Here is a 17,445-nt window from a genome sequence, read left to right as displayed (position 1 = left end):
ACAAACTGGAATGCAATAGGTACTGGAAACAAAACACTACTTACATATTAAAAAAATTACTGTTGTCTACATAACTGCAAGAAGAAAAATTCTGTTTCTACACATTTTATTTTTAATATTCACAGCATTCGGTGTTTGTCAATTAATTGTGCGCCCAGCTGTTACATTTCTTTCAGACGTTCCTTCAAGGTCTTCTCTTTGGTAAATGTCAACTCTCTGCATCTCTGCAGGATTTACGGACTGCTGAATCCCTGCTCCTCCTCCGCAGTCCACTGCACTGTGGGTCCCACAGCACGGGCTGCACACCGGCCATGTGCCACCCTCACCCGGATTCCAGCCTGTCTCCCTTCCAGAATAAAATACCAGAAATATCTTCCCCAGTTCAATCAGCAAAATTATGTGTATGTTGTAGTTTGGATTGTGTTGGAGTTATACCTTCTAGCCAATAACAGCTCTGGCTGAAAAGGCATTTTCACCAATTCACTTGGCAACAGATGAGGCAAAAAAATCCAGGCAAATCTTAGAGTACTTACATCAAATTGGTTTGGAAACAAAGGTACACTTTGGTGACTTCTGATACAAATATCAGTCATGCCTTCATTTAAGCTATCCTTTTTTGATTGTGGATAAACAAAAGGAGAAAATTAAAAACACAATGCTCTTTATTTTACTGAGCTTCAGAATGACCCTTCAGAGAAAACCTTCTAGTAATTGTTCACAGCATTTCTTCAGTCATGTTAACCTCTAAAGTTAAAAATTGCTTAAACATACATTTAAAAATCCCATGCCTTTTAATTTTTAGTTAGCTTCTGAAATACTATTTCTCATCCTCTTAATGTATCTATTAATGTAAAGTCAATGCAAGATTTTTATTGTTAATTGGAGAAAAAAAGCCTGTGGACTCAAAACTTTTGAGATTGCTTACCAACTTCTGGTCTTCTTTTAAAACTAGAGAGTAGCCAATAAAATATTTCTATGATCTGTGGTGAAAAATGAACAGCAAAGCACAGCAGCACTTTGAGAGGATGTGATTTTTTTCAGTGTCCTCAGTGGGTCTATTTATCAAATTCCATGCTGCTGATCTTTCAAATAAATAAATACAGCTGGTGTAACTACTCCTTCAAATGGAAAGAAAATGTACCCATGATTTAATTACAAATTTTGTGTTGTTTCAGCACTTTGGAAAAGGTCATGGAAGGACAAACAGGGCCCAAGTGTAAACGTGAGTACCTGGTTGTGGTTGCTGGTGTCGGGCTCACTGGATCTGGTTTCCTTTTGCAGTTGCTGTTACAATAGTGACCAAAAGCTTCAAGTGGGATTAGGGGGTCTTTGTTTGGAGAGCTATACAGAAGCAAATGAAGAATAAAGTTCCCAGATGATAAGTGACAAAATACTTAGTGTCTTGTATAGCATATCCTTCAAAAGTCAGAAATTACTTAAAATCTCCTCTTTCTCTGCTATCTCTTTATGTCTGCCCCAGCCATCAGCTCAGGCTCATAGCAAAAAGGTTTCTGATTTCCCTAGACCTGCCTCTGAAACCCGTTTGCTCTCAGTCCTTTTAGCCGGTCAGATCTGGCACCTGTTAACACCTAGACGTCATCTCTTTGTATACTGGTTTCACCCCAGCCAGCAGTTTGAATCTTACCGATTTTCCCTGTATAGCATCTCTTATCCATAGAGGAAACACAATTTTACACATTCTTAGCCTCATGACTGGTTACCACACCCTTTTTCTGGTACTGGGATCAGATCAACTCAGAATGAGCTGAAGAGATCATTTTCCCAGCTCATCACTTTCCATGTCATGTTTCTCTCTGTCCTCCCTCAAGCTTCTTCCCCACTGTTGCATCAAACAGCAATCTTTCCCTGCTCAACTCGTTATTTCTCACTGAGAGATTGCTTCCCATCACTAACCAGCAGGTCACTCCCGTGGCTTTTGTCTGCTTGTGTAATTTGCAAAAATTTTCTCCCATTCCTCAGGGAATTCCCCATAAATGGAAAAAAATGGTCTCACTGCTCTTTTTCAGAACTAGGAAGGGTCAGCTTCCTTCCATAATGCAAAATGAGACCAGGGCTGCCCTCAGCAATACTGGATGAAGAACATCAGCTGTGGTCTGCAGGCAAAATAGCAGGATGAAGGTTGAGCAGGCTGCCAACACAAGTTACCTGCAGCTTGCAATGTTCTCATCTCGGTTTGACTTACCTAAATCTGGAAGAACTGGCACCCAAACACAGTATTTGTGGAAGATGTTTCTTGTGAAGAGCCTTAAGACTGAGCAGGAATATGTACTTCATATAGCAGACAAAATAGGTTATTCAGAAAATCAGCAGTGATCATACCTATTTGTAGTGCCTTGGTTAGGAATAATACATAAGGTCTGAAATACATAGAGATCCAAGTTACCAGGATCTGATTTCTTGGACTACAGAGGCATGGAGTCATAGTCTGTGATGTTAGTGAAAATAATTATATAACCAAAATTATAGGTACAAGATGCAACAAGCCAACAGACAAAACTAGATTGAAACAAACAGCTAAGGGAAGAGAAATAAAACACATTGTGTGTTTTGTAGGCTGTGTGTACAAATGTACGGTTGATAGGACGGTCAGTTGTGGCTGGCCATTTATCCATCTTTTGGTTAAAAGGAAGATTTTTGTAACCCCAATTTGACTTTCTATGAAAGGAGTAGGAGTCCATGTCTTGTACAGATTCCAGGGAAATTTATTAAATTAATTTTTCAAGACTGCTAATACTGAAAAGAAAGAATGAAAAAGAGGGAAATGTGCAGATTGCACCTTTGAGTTGGAAGGTTGCTGGCAAGAGGAAAGCAGGGGAAGGGTCAAGGGAGAAGCTCTTCAGAAAAGTGGGAATCAGAGAATCTTTCTGCTCCCACAAATTTCCTATTCAGTAAAAAAGCAACAATCCTTTTTGTGAATTCTATCAATACCACAAGATAGACTATTTTCTCTTGAAGCTGAAGATGGACTTTAGTTTGGGGATTATATGCTTTATTTTAGCTTCTTTTTTTTTTTTTTTTTTCTGTCTACAAACTCCATCTAAAACAAGCAAAGACATGAGTGGTCAGTTTTCATAACAGAAGTGCTTGGAAATAATTTCACAGATGCTGGTGCAGTATGGCAACACAGATTCAAATGATCTGCCCACTGGTGGATTCAGTTGCACCTGGGACTGGCTCATGCTGTCCTGCCCAGGTCATGGGGCGATCTCTTGTTTCTATGAAATTTGTGGATTATTATCCACACCACTATTAAATAATAACCTTCTAGGAAGCATGTAAAATCTCAAGTTGTATCCAGTTCGTTTTCTTGAAAGAGGCAAGTTAATTAGTATTAAAAAAAAGAGAAGGGAGGTGAGGGCTGTGCCCTGCAAATCTATGACATTTTCACAATTTCAAGGAAATAAAGGCAACTTAACTTTAAGGCCAAAGACATTTCTTCTTGAAAACACAAATTGATGTCTTACACTGAGTTTCCCTTTGTACTAGTAATGTGCAACATGGTCTCTATCAGAAGAGAAGACTGATGTCATTAGAAGATTGCCCTTTGAGGACTAGGCTGAGATGGAAGCATCACTGGCAGCAAGAAGGAACGTACCCTTGGGCTCTGGGAACAATGAACAGCGGGGGCGCAGGGTGCATCAGAGGTGGAGTTCAGGGTGGGCCTGTGGCCTCAGGCTTCATTTCAGCAACACATTCAGCAGGTGCCTCAACCCCACCAGGGTCTCTGAAATGTCAATGAAAACACTTAGTTTTCCCTCAGCGCTACCAGAGGGAATGAACTACAGAAAGAGAGAAAAATAACAGTGAGGTTCACGGGGTTCACATGGGTGATTTGAAATTCAGTTTCTCCTCAGCCATCCTGGTCAGCTCCTTGCCTCCTTGCAGCCAGGAGCCTTTGTGCTGATGGCCCCGCTCCCTCGCGGGGGACACGGCATGAAAGGGTTTTGGCAGAGCTCAGGCAGGAACGCCGCTGAGGATGGTGAGAAGCCGGGTGTGTAGCATGACCTACCTGTAACAGGACTTGTGGGAGACTGACTTTAATTCAGTTACCTTTGTTCAGTATATATATGTGTGTGTGTGTGTGTGTATAAACACGTCCGATGTGCTGTGACCAGGATTGCTGTTCCACCTATGAAGTTTGGGAAGTTTGCCTTTGCTGCATGCTGTGGCATGTACTTCAAAAAGAAGAAATCAGCTGCAGTGCCCCTGCAACACCAGCAGGATTTGTGGGGTCAGGAGGGATACGATCATTATGATTGCACAGAGTGCTGACATCTCTTATGGTTCACCTACCCGTTCAGACCACTTCACCCTCACTATTGCTCTGAGTCTGACTAGAAGTCTGGATAGGGGAATCCAGATTCTCAGTATTGGAGAACTGACTAGATGAGTCATCGTTTAACTCAAGCCAGTAACCACCACCCCGCAGCCGCTTGGTCACTCCCCCCACAGTGGGATCAGGGAGAGAGGCAGAAGAGTAGAAGTGAACAAGCCCATGGGTTGAGATAAAGACGGTGTAATAGGTAGAGCAAAAGCCGCACACACAAGCGAAGCAGCAGGAGACACCCATTCCCCGTTCCCCATTTCCCACTCCCCATTCTGCATTCCCCACTCCCCACTCCCAGTCCCACTCCCCCGGGCGGGCAGGAGGGGCTCAGCCATGCCAGGACAGCCGGGCTCCAGCCTGACGGGGGCCTGGGGAGGCAAACGCCATCACTCCGTATGTCCCCCCTTCCTCCTCCTTCCCCAGCTGTACATGCTGAGCATGAGGGCGCATGGCCTGGGACACCCCTCGGTCAGGGGGGGCAGCTGTCCCGGCCGTGCCCCCTCCCAGCGCCCGGTGACCCCCAGCTGCTCGCGGTGGGGCGGGTGGGGAGCGGAGGAGCCCTTGGCTCAGTGTAAGCACCACCCAGCAATAACGAGAACATCCCTGTGTTATCAGCGCTGTTCCCAGCACAGATCAAACCACAGCCCCACAGCAGCCTCTGTGGAGAAAATTAACCTTTATCCCAGCCCAAACCAGCACACTGAGACAGGCCATCAGCTGCACAAAGCTCCCAAGGCACAAGCCTGAGAACCAGCTCTCGGGGACGGGGTTGACTCAAGAATCTGAAGATAATGGAGTGAAAATTAGTACATACGCAGAAGCAGGTGAAGTGAATTTATATGTGCTGACAAGGTAGTATCAGTGTGACACATCTGGCTTCATTCATTCTCTGCTTTTCCCAAGTAAATCTGGGGATGGATCTGGAAGTTGTCTACAGCGGTAAAAGCACAGAACCAGAACACTAAGAAAATCTATGGGCAATCCAGTCACAAAACTCACTTTGCTTCAGTCCTAGTCTTGCATCTTGTCCAGAAAGTCATCTGACAACTTGTTCCAGGCTTATTTACTCTGCTGGAAAATATGGAGTACCCTAAGGCAGAAATCCACCACGTTGTATTGCTGATCTCTGAAGCATGAGGGCTTTCAGAATGGCAGACAACACATTTTTGGGGTGACATCCATACAAATTGAGAGCAGTTCCAACACTTGAACACCGTTCTCCAAGTCACATCATTAACAAAGTGTGTCGGGCCCAAGCACACTTCTGAAAGCCAGTGGATAAAGCGCCAGTTTCTCCTGTGTTTCAGAAAGTCTGTGTCCCATCACAGAATGAAGAGCCTGAGGTTTCTTCCCTTGCTGCAGGGTAGACTTGGGGAACCCCCCATGGTGCAGAGAGCAGGTTTACAGAGAAATGGAAGCTTTGAGGTTAGGACCTATCAAGTTACAGCATGGTCATTCTGAATGTTTTCTTTCACTCTTTCTGCTTATGAGATGGAGTTACAAAGAGGAGAGAGAAAAAAATCTGGTCAAAATGTGATCTTTTGTGCAGCTAGCAAATCCCGAGCTCTGGTACACACCAAGAAAATACCTTTCACAGCCTAGCCCATTCCTAGCACATTGTAGGTACTGGTGCTTTCAGAAAGAAAAGATGCTCTTTTATTCCAAAGTCAAAATTTCACCTGTGTTTGCATTCAGGAGATGTATAGCTGAGATGCAAGAACCATGAACAAAACTTCTTTTTTTTGTGTTTTATCTACATGTTGTATATCTACACATGATAGCTAAGAAACTTAGCTAGCTAAAATGACCATTTATTTCTAGTATTACAAGTTGTAAACGTTCAGCTCCAACTTGATGAAATGAGAAGGTCTTCATCAAATGCTTTCTAATGAATAGGTCTTCCATTTATAACTGCCTCTCCCATGTCAAACCCACCAGGAGAGAAAAAACAGCAATTATTTATAATAACTTTATTGGGTATAATTTCCATCTGTCTTTGAAAGCTCCACCTGCTGTTTTCAGGCTGTGCATGTTAAACAGAAGTGCTTACACTTGACCTTGCTCTTGATCCACTCTTTGTGCGCAGCAGTGCCTTTCTTCTTCTGAAAGATAGGTACAATTTGTGTCCACATAAATTATACTGTACTTGCTATTAACATTCTTTTATCTGGTAAGTCACTTACACTGATTATGTTGAAGACAGTTCTATGAGCTGTTGATAACACAGGTCTATGATTTGGATGCAATATGCCATTCTTGATTTAGGAGAAGACTGAAAGGAGATGACAGTTTGCTGTAACGCAGGCAGAAATCAGGTACTGGCCATGTGCGGTCAGGAAAGGTTCCTTGGCTGCAGCTGCAGCAGGCAGCACGTGCAGCCTTGCGTCCTGGCTAAACCCCAGCTTCAGTAAGTGTTCTAATCTCCCTACCTTTCCAAGTGGGTGATTATGGTATTTTCATTTATTTCGTGCTTCAGATTCATGGAGCACATAGCATAGATAACCTCCATCCTATAGTGCGCTGAAGAAGCAATGAACAGGAAAATTTATCCAAACTTTCTTCCCTTAACAAATAGCTGGGACTGAGATAACACTCATGTGATTTACCTGGTCCAGTCAGCCACAAGACTCGAAATGCTACACCGCTGATTGACCGAAAGGTAGGGAGTCTGGAAATTGTGATCTGGAGTAAGTTGCTGTACATTCCGGGTAAATGGGGCCCCTTAGTAGGTCAGAATCCTGCAGGGCTGCACCTGCTCGCAGAAGGGAGAGAATACAAGAGGGATCCAGCCTCCCATTCATGCAGTCCTGACTCTTAACAAGAAGTTCCACCCACCTGACGATTTGGCATTGAATAAATCTCACAGCACACTTATGATGGTGGTATCACATCTCTTTTTCATATAAGGACCCAAAGAAAAGTATGGATAACAAGAATATGTAGTAAATAAATGGCAAAAAGTAGGACGAACCTAAACATATTGGGTAAATTGCTGTGCCTTCTTGTCTGTTTCTGCACAGCACTGAAGGTTCTTAGCACGCTTACAGATTCCAGAAAAGAAGTGAAGGATGTTGCTCTTGCAAAGTCTGCCTCCTCTGTGCACCCATCACTGGAAGCGCCTCCTGCCTCTCATTCAGTCAGAGATTACAGTTTCTCCCTGTCACTAAGGAAAGCCTTTAAGATGTTACAGGCAGATTTCTTCCATGAAGCGTAAACGTCTCACACTTCTGTAAGCTAAGGTTTTATTTTTCTAAAAGTAGTGGTTTTTTTTTCAAAAGAATGCAAAAAAATACCATAAATCTAAAAAAGAAAGGGGTTTTATAAACTGCGTATTTATGAACCATTTTTTTATTATGATAGTAATAATAAACGCAAACAGATAGCCTCTCTCAGTGTTAAGCTTACTCTTCTAAAACCATACCAAAAAAAAAAAAAAAAAAATTGCTCTACATGACCAAAAAAAGCCATGTTCTTTTTAATGCAGTTGAGCAAAGAGACACAGCCCCAGAGCGCCAGTCTCATCACGCTGCTGCGCAGACCTGGCAGGCAGTTGGTACCCAGCGTCTGGGTCCCAGGAGGCAGCAAACAGCTTTGCAGTGTTGAATTTTGTACTGCTATTATTTTTAGAGTTTCAGTATGCTGCAGACATTTGCTTATATTCTAACCGTGTTTTTCCTGTGAATGAACTTGTTTAAAAGTAAATGTCCATTTGCTAAGGAAAGATTTTTAAAACATCCTGTTCAAGATAAAGTGCAGATAACATTCACACGCTGCTGTGGGCTGTGCCCTTCTTGTATACAGTTGCCGTCCTGCCATACTGAAGCCACTGGGTGTTTTGCTAGAAATTTTTATTCTTATGGTTTATGTTGTCATAAGTCATTTTTACGCTCTACGCAACTCTGCAGAGCACAATGTTACACCCCTCCACCCTCTCCAAACGAGCAGCCAAGACTCCCCACCTTGCCCTGCCTCGGTTAAGCAGAGCCAATATAGGCTTCAGCCCATATCACTGCTGGACCGTTCCCAGGGTTTCGACGTCAGCGACACTGCCATCAGTCATGTTCAAGAGCTAAGGCACATATTAGCTAGTGTGTGACCTCTTACCTATGCACAGAACCTGCCCCGCAGACCTGTGGTTTGGCACAGCTTGTGGACCTGTTTGCTTTGTTTGCAAACCTGCTCCTCACCTGCTCTCAGAGTTGTGCAGTATTAGTGCTTCCTCTGGGAACTGGGCTACAGAGAGCCCCCACCCGTCTTCGTATGCACACGTGAAGTTGGTTAAGCTTTACCTTTGGGGGGCGGAGGATGCTTATTTATGAAGAAGGAATCAAAAGACAAGATGCTAATTGAGCAGTTTTTCCTTATGTGTTTGTGCCAGGGGGCAAACCAAAGTATTCCACTGCCTGCATGCGGTACACAGACCACTGCTGCAGGCCGATTCCCAGCTCCCTGTACAGCCAGCATGGAAAGGAAAGGCAAAGAGGAGCAAGCTGGAAGGAGGTTTGGCTCCTCTTGCCAGCACAGCTCTGCCTCTGCAAATGGAAGCTATCTTTGTCTCCTGCTGCAGTACGGAAAACAGGACAGTGTGTGGCTCTAAGCTAGGTCGATCAAAAGTGCACAGGCAAAAGTGCTTTGATGGAAAACAGGATTCTCAACTACATACCCATTTTGAAAAGGCTTTCCCATCAAGGGAAAGAGGTGAAGCCTCTTTCTAAGAGCTCTGAGAAGACTAAAAGAAAAATCAACCTGCATTTAGCCACATTATCAAAGTTTCTGACAAAGAGAAAAAAAATCTGAGTGAGGCAATTCTAGGTTCGCTAAGATGCTTCTGAGATGGCACAGCTGTTCCTCTGTCCCACACTGAGTTTTTATTGCAAAGCCACAGTGTAATGTAGCGGATCTTTTAAACGGCATTAAAAAAACCCTACTCCTCAAAATAAAAATATGGACAGTCTAGATAAGAACAAATTAATTTTGTCACTTTAATCAATTAAGCTTCCAGGAGTACGTGACACAGGAATAAGTTTATTTTGTGTGATGACACTGAAATCCTCCTTGGGTTTGCTCTATTAGTTGTGATTGCACAGTTAAGCATGCAGTCTTAGCAATAAAAAAAATCTTGTTTAAAATGTGTGTCCTACACATATTTTTAAATTCTAAAATCAAATAGTTCAGCTCAGGACAAAGAATGTGTGGCAGGTGATTGATGGATGGTGGAGATGAAATGAAATTCTCCTGTGCTTGGTGTGACACAGCTGATGTACCTGTGCCATCATGTATTTCATGTTGGAAAGAGCAGATGAGGCACTTCGGATCATCACCTCTGCAGTGAAACCGCTCCTGAAAACAGACGTCCTGAGCTCAAGAACTGCCTTTGCGTCTTATCAACTTCCGTTGGTACTTTTCCCTTGTCATTCTTGTAAAGGTTATTAATTGATTTATGTTGCTGCTTAAAAACACAAATACTGTACATATGTATTTTTATGAACGTCCTCTTTGAACTGTAGCATCTCCTGGGGCTTTGAAACATCCTGATATCATTATCAGCTGTTATATTCAATCAGCTACCACATTATTTATATCAGCCAGTGATGATTTATTTTTGATTCAGAGATGCATTTTGTGCAAAGATGGATTAAATTTTAATATTAACAGTGTAAATAAGTAGCTAAGAACAATAAAATTTTCCTTTCTGTCATAACTCAAAAATATTTCCACAGGCATTTATTATTTTCAATAGAAAAAGGGTTTGATATGTAGCTTTTCCAATATTTCATGAAACTGGATAACATTTACTTCTTCCAGATGTTGCCTGCTATTAAAAATCAGAAGCAAAGCAACATTATGAGATTATTATTATTTTATTTCTGCAACATCTTGCACTGGATATTATGTTTCTCTTTGTTTGAAATAATGTGATTAGTTCTCTGATATCAAATCATGATGTAAGCCAATACTATGTCACTATGTGGTATTTTTATTATTACTACTGTCATGATTTGATGTCAGTGCATGACTGAGAATCTGACTCAATGCAAAACCATGTGCAGAAGGCAATAAGCTGCATACAAACCGGAGAAAACCTACAAACACTACAACGCCTTTCAAGGTGTGCCTTCCTTAAGTGACGGTTGTTGAACACGTTCGTTGGTGCTACAACACACCCAGTCCTTCTTTGCCCTACGACCCCTCTCTGGGTGTCCAGCATGACAGACGGGACAGTTGTTAAGAGCTGCAAACTTCAGCCTGTTGAAGAGTGGGACTGCGCGGGGTCGGACACGGAGAACACAGCCCTCCTGCCACAGCTGGCCCAGCTCTCCAGGATAGCTCGGGTCGTGGTGGTTAGCACTACTGCAAAAGTTTTCCAGAAGTGGTAACCCTGAAATATTGTAGGTCTATGTGCTGCATCTTCATTCTGGTGATGAATTTCCAGAACCTCTTCAGGCACCTCTTCAGTTTCCTATGGTTCCTCCCCATTCGTTTGCCTTGGGTTGCAGTTACTATGTATTATATCCACTGCTCTGAAAAAAAGAATTACGAATAAAGGAATTCTTTAATAACTTTATAATGTATTAAAAGGATCCTAACCTTTACAAGTATGAAACACTTAATGTGAACTTCCACAGGTAACGTTGGCTTTTGCTGCGATTCTCTACCTAATGCAGTCTGAAATAGCAGCAGCTCCCTGATCTCTTCTCTTTGTAATCTGCTCTTCTGCCCAATTGCTCTTCCCATTAAGGACATTTTTCTAATAGCAAGTCTAAATGTTTCCTCTCTTAGTTTCAGGCCATTGCTCCTTATTCTACCAGAAAGTATTTATATTCTGCGATCATTTCCCCCTTGAGTCTCTGTGTTTTCTAGGCTGTATAAATATCAGAAGCGACCACGCTGCAGGGTGTCACTGCATGTGCTGCGGTACACCAGTCCTCTAGATGGTTAGTATCATGCAGGGTGTAACACATGCTCCAAGGCAAGCACTATAGGTGTTCCTAGGCTTTTCAGGCGCTTGCTTTCACTGAGTCCTCATAAATGCTTGCACTCTGAGGAGCAGGATTTTTTTACGCTTGTCAGGAAAAAAAAAAAAAGAAAAAAAATTCATTCCTTTTCAAAGTTGCATGAAGGAAAACCAAACAAACAAAGAAAGAAAAAAAACCCCAAATATCTGTTAGTCTAGTTTAGCAAGACAAAAATGACATCATTGTTCAACCTCCAAACCCACACTGTTTTAATGCAGCTCTATATACTTTATGATGTCATTTAGCTACACTGAACACAGACTATTTTTTTCTTAAAACTCCTGTCTTAGCTGATGTCAAGCAACTCTGTTAGGTTCTCCACACCTCTTCATTCCATGCTAACCCTCATCCCTGACATATCAGTTCTAGTCTCCCAGGTTACTGGGATGGGATGCTCTCCTTCATCCTGCCCCTGGATTCATTTTTAAGTCCCAGGTATCTTTTTGGTCTGAATCCCAACTCCATTATTCTCAGACAAAGTCTACCCCAAGACCTGACAGTTCAATCTCTCAGATCCTTACCCGATTTTATTTATTTTATTTCTTCGTTACCATCTTAGTCTAGGCCTTGTTCTTTCTCCCTCCTATTCCACTCAGGCATCCTTCTCCTCTGTACACGGGAAGCCTTGAAAGGGCGAGAGGGGATGTGCCTGATCTCACGTCTGGTGCCGCAGCAGGCAGGAGGGACACCTGGAGAGGGCTAGGGCACACTCACTGTGAGCACGCCCTGCCACGAACACAGCAGCCAGCCCAACAGCTGCGCAAGCAGCATATGGAGACCAATGTTTTCTAAACACTTGTAAGGGGGCCATGTCTGCGCAGTGAATGTGCAAGAAAGCGCTAAAGGCACATCGCTGACAGGCAATGCTGCAGTGCTGCATCAAGCCTCAAGTCCCTGTTCCTAACCACGAAGGCATACAGACATCTTGGTGAAAGAGCTCTGCTCACAAGTGATACGGGCAAAGTGATATGTTTTCCCTAATCGGATTTTTAGAAACAACAGAAATATGGGGTTTTTGCAGTGAACAAGCAAATAAATCCCACCTCCTCACAACTGTCCACAGTGGATGTCCTTGATTGAAAGCTTAGTGAAATTGTACACAACTGATAGTAGAGACTTTATAGCACAGGGACTGAGCATCTCTTGCTAGAGGCTAACCTAACAATCCTGTAATATTTTCCTCATTCTTTTTAGGGCCCAGTTCTACTTATACTAAAATCTTTGGCAAAAATTATTACTACATTCCAAAAGACACATTTGATATGTCCTTACTTGGAGGTGAGTGGGAAGTTTGGTTTGGGCTGTCCTCCATTTCAGTATCGCCATCTTTCATGGGGAATTCCAACTATAGGTAGCATATCTTTAAATAGAGGGTGCTGGGCTTCTATCATACTTACTTGTTTGGAAAGAAAACAGCAGCAACAGTAATCCATAAATGTAAATATTTTAGTATGCTGTCTTTTGAAATAGATTTCTTTTTATTTGCCAGCTAACTTTCCCCCCCGATCACATCACTTAATTGCTTATCACTTTATGCATGAAGTTACGCTCACTTGTACTGACTCAGGCAGTTGTTCAGCATGCCTGCAGAGCAGTCCATCGCACATATTTTTATTCCACAAGATATTTCCCTCTCTTCCCTCCTCTGCAATCTGTATTTCTGGAGATGAGTAGGATCTCTTTTGCAGGTAGAAGTCTGATCTGAGGGGCACTGGGCATGTTCAGACATCCATAATCATTGATTTTGTACTTCATCATTAAGGCAACAGCCTTAACCTGCAGAGAAATGTTTTGTCATTCACGTCCTTTCCCTATAGGGAAAGTAGGTGCTACATGGGTGCTACACGGGTGCGTAGAAAGCTTTGCCCATCACCTGGGGAAGCAGACTGGAGCGCTGATCGCATCCCCAATGGAGTGACATTCCGGTTACTTACAAATTAGCCTACTCCTTGCTTTTCTGGCCTTGCACATAGGCACGCAGGTGCTTGTGTCTAACCCACGTGCTTCACCATGCACAAATTTATCAGGTAGGAGAAAAAGAGAAGGAAGGGTAGAAAATCCACTGCATCAGACCACCTACGTATGGTCATCTACCTGACATGCTGCACCACGCGATGGGCAGATGAGCTATATAAACCTCAGCATAAGTTTGACCACACTTGACAAAGTATGTGTATATGTACCATGTCCTTCTGCCTCTGAACTGCCCTCTGCAGCTCTCCCACGTACTTCAGCCACCTTGCAGAAGGGATATTAAGTTCCCACCTTCCCTCTTCCAGAAGTGAATCCCTCCCACTTCAGCTCCAGTCTCCAGGAGACTGCTCAAGCACCAGGCTGCTGAACCATCAATCTGAACACAGAGGCAGAGGTCCTTAGTCCCAGCAAAGCCTGATTTCAGTTACAGAAGAAGCGCTGCTCTCCTGACTTATTTGGGACAGCTCTACTTCCTTCGCAAAACATCCTTTCACAGCAGATGTTTATGGATCTGTGCTAATGACCCCCTTTGGCAGCTTTCTGCAGCCTTGGAAATTGTCAGAGAGGAACCACTGAGGTCCTTTCCAGAAATCAGATGATTGGATAGCAAACAAGAACATTTAGATACAGAATAAGATAGTTAGAGGCAAAAAAAAAAAAAAAAAAAAAAAAAAAAAAAAAAAAAAAAGAAAAAGAAAAATATCCAGAATCATCAGGAGCTGGAAGATACTCAGCAGTGATCCCCTGCCCAGCCTGAGCATCAGCAGAGACCAGGAAGCACCTGTGCTGGAGGAGCTGTCAGGAGACAGGGTGCTGAGGAGGCAGCTGCTAATCAACATCATTAGGCAGGCTCCCACCTCTGCCTTCTAACAGTTGTGTGCTTCTCCGAGCAGGTAATAGCTCCAAGGAACTGATGAAGACAGAGGATCAGAAGACCAGTCCTTTCAAAGCTGTTCCATGAGGTTGCTGGAAATTTGGATTCAGTAGACATTTGAAGACAAGCAGGCGTAATCAACACCTTGGGTAGAAATTAGAGCTTGAGCTTCATGGTAGACATGAGAGTTTCAGCTAAAGAACAGGGAGTAGTCGATAGGACTGAGACTAGCCATTCTTTAAACAAAGCTAATACTTGTTTGTATCGAATCCGTGTTTCAGTTTAGTCTTCTAGCTACTCCCTCAATGCAGATTTTATAAAATAGACAAAAAATTAGGGATAACAGTACACATTTTGTGCAAGGGGATATTGTTTGGTCCCTAGGGTGATAATTAACTAAGGGCCTAACCAAATGATGAACAGATAGGAGTATCATAAACTGTTAAACTTTGTCTTCCCTAATTAAAAATTAACACTTTGACCCCTTGTTAAAAACAATATTCAAGAGTTGTAGCACCGTTAAGATGTAATGATCTAAGCTGTTGGTATCCAGTAGTATGTTAAAGCAATTTTAAAAAATGTGAATGTCACTCCTTTCCCCTCCCTGAGCAAAGAAGGGGCTCAGACTTGTTCACTGCAAAACCAGCTGTGGTGGTTTAGGTTGTTGTCACCCAGATCTTACCTCATCTACTTCTTCCCTTCAGTCCTTTACAGACATGATAAACATCCCCACGACATACACTGCAACATGTGCACACCCCAAAAGCTGTGCATACTGGTTATAGATACATAATATTGTCTAAGAACAAGCTGGTCCCACCACCACCTCGTGCACAGTTCACTTTCCTAAACAGACATCTGGTGCCTCAGGTGGCCAAGACCTCTGCATGGGGCCAGCAAACATGACACAGGGCTAGAAGACATCTGCACCTTTCTGAAGTGGGGGGCCAAGGGAGATGCGTGAGGGCATCTCAGATGACACCAAGTTCTTACCTATGGGAAACGGAATCAAACCGCTCATGTCCTGGCAAAAAGCCACTCCTGGTCATCTTGGCTAGAAGGGTGAATTACCACAAACCAAATAATCACTACCTCTTGGGTTGACCGCAGCCAGCTAGGTTTTTTCTTCTGCTTCCTTTAGGTGCCAACACATACAAAAAATATATTTTCATACATATATATAACATTATATATTATGTACTTGAGGACCAGAGGAACTAGACAAATCTTCTTCAGTAGCCTCCTGATTATTTGGAACTTAGCTTTATCATTCAGCTTTGCCCCTTGTAAGCCACAGGTCTTGTCATTGAGCTATTATGCAAACACTATTGGTTCATTTATGTCTTAATTATTGATGGAATTTCCTTTAACCCCTTGGTCTGAAAAGCTGGACTTTTTGGTTTTTCCACATAGATATTTCAAGATAAGCAGCTGCTGAGGACAAAGGCGCTGTAAATATGCCTGTTTTGAAGAACATGACAGTGGCTGTCACTAAAATAATTCAGAAAAAAACCACAAACTTCACCTTCAGTGAGATTTTACAGGATTTCTCCCAGCTAGCCATCTCACTATAAGAAACCAAAGGGAACTCATCTTTTTCTTTAATAACAAAATAGCTTTCACCTTCACTTTCCTGAGAGTATCTTCCTTGCTACATGACAGACTATGGTTCTTACATGCAGGAAGTCTTCAGGAGCGTCACAGAGATTTTGGTTTTTTAATCATTTACTGACCTATGACAGGTGGTCATGGAATTCTCTGTTTTTCCCTAAGTAAATTCCTACTGCAGAAGAAATATTTTGACAGTAAAAAATCCCCACAGTAGGGACAAATGAGCATCTATGAACACATAAACTTGCAAAAATAAATCTGTCAAATTATTCATCAACTTACCCAATGGATTCAGTAACTGAATATGGTTTTCTTAAATTCCCTAATGTATTTTTAAGAAAAATATCAGTTCCAGCATATAATGCATATAAGTAGTTATTCTTAAAGCAATCTGCATAAATTACTTGTAAGGTAGCTAGACAAAGAATAGGACTTTTTTTGCAGTGCCAAATTATTTCCGACAAAAACACGCAGTTTGTACCTGCACAACATAACCTGCAATAATACACAAAAGCAGTGTTTTAACCGCATAGGTTAGATTAACAAAATGTTACATTCATGCAAATTCTACTTCTCACTTTTGAATAGATTTATATTGCCATGGAAAAGTGTCACAGAAATGACTATTTCTTTAGAAATATAATTAAATGTAGAGACCAAACACCAGAATGCAAGGACACGTGTGTGAAGGGCTCCGGGCACATGTCATTGGTCTCTTGCTAGCCCAGGCAGGACTGCAGAGACCTGCACTGCATGTACCACTGGTCTCGGTGGCTCAGGGCAGGACTGCGGGGCCTCACGTTGTAGATGTGTCCTGCTCATCTATTTGAGTGTAGAGTCAAGACCACACAGTGCCAAACACCTGAGGCTGCAGCTGGTTGCTGCCTGTTTCCCACCACCAAGGGACTCCGGACTGAGCTGAGACATAGCTGGTTACACCCGAGACATCCAGATGTAAGTAAGATGAGCCCTATGCTATTTGGTGTCACCTTCCAAGTGTGATTTGCTGGAGAGGGAGCCGTGTGACAGCAGCAGCCCTGCTGGTGGTCCTGCCGCTCCCCCGGGGCTCTGCGCCGGTGCCCGGGGCTGGCTGAGGAGTCAGCACCCCCAGCAGCAGGGTTAGACCCGCGGGGAAAGACCTCAAAAGCAGAGTACCCAAAGTGGGTCCTGACTCCGTGCAGAATCAGCTAAATAAAGGTGTGAGTCTCATTTCTGCTACACACCAACATCTCCACATGCCTCCAGGAGAACACTGAAACATCCAGCTGTGGAAATTTGCTTCTGAATTGTCCTGGTCTGTGGAACAAGGAAAAAAATAATTTTTTAGCCTGTTTACAATGTTTAATCCTCTAATTACATAGTCTCTCTTGCAAGAAACAGGTAGCTCTGTCTCATACCACTGGTTTTACCTAAAGATGGCCATTACCACTATCCCTTTAATAAGCTTGTATCTCAGAAAAAAATCTGCCACCATTTTTTTTTCCCCAGGTTACACCAAAGACCCCTGGTTTGCAGTATCCTGCCAGCCTCTGGGTCTTCCTCAGCAGTTCTTATTTATTCTCCCCCTTGACTTCAGTGGGAGTTTGGGGCTGTCCTAAATTAACTGTAAACATTCAGGAAAA

This window comes from Falco biarmicus, chromosome 3, assembly GCF_023638135.1.
Source record: "Falco biarmicus isolate bFalBia1 chromosome 3, bFalBia1.pri, whole genome shotgun sequence".
In the NCBI taxonomy this organism is placed as follows: Eukaryota; Metazoa; Chordata; class Aves; order Falconiformes; family Falconidae; genus Falco; species Falco biarmicus.
Note: the sequence above shows the minus strand (reverse complement) of the source record.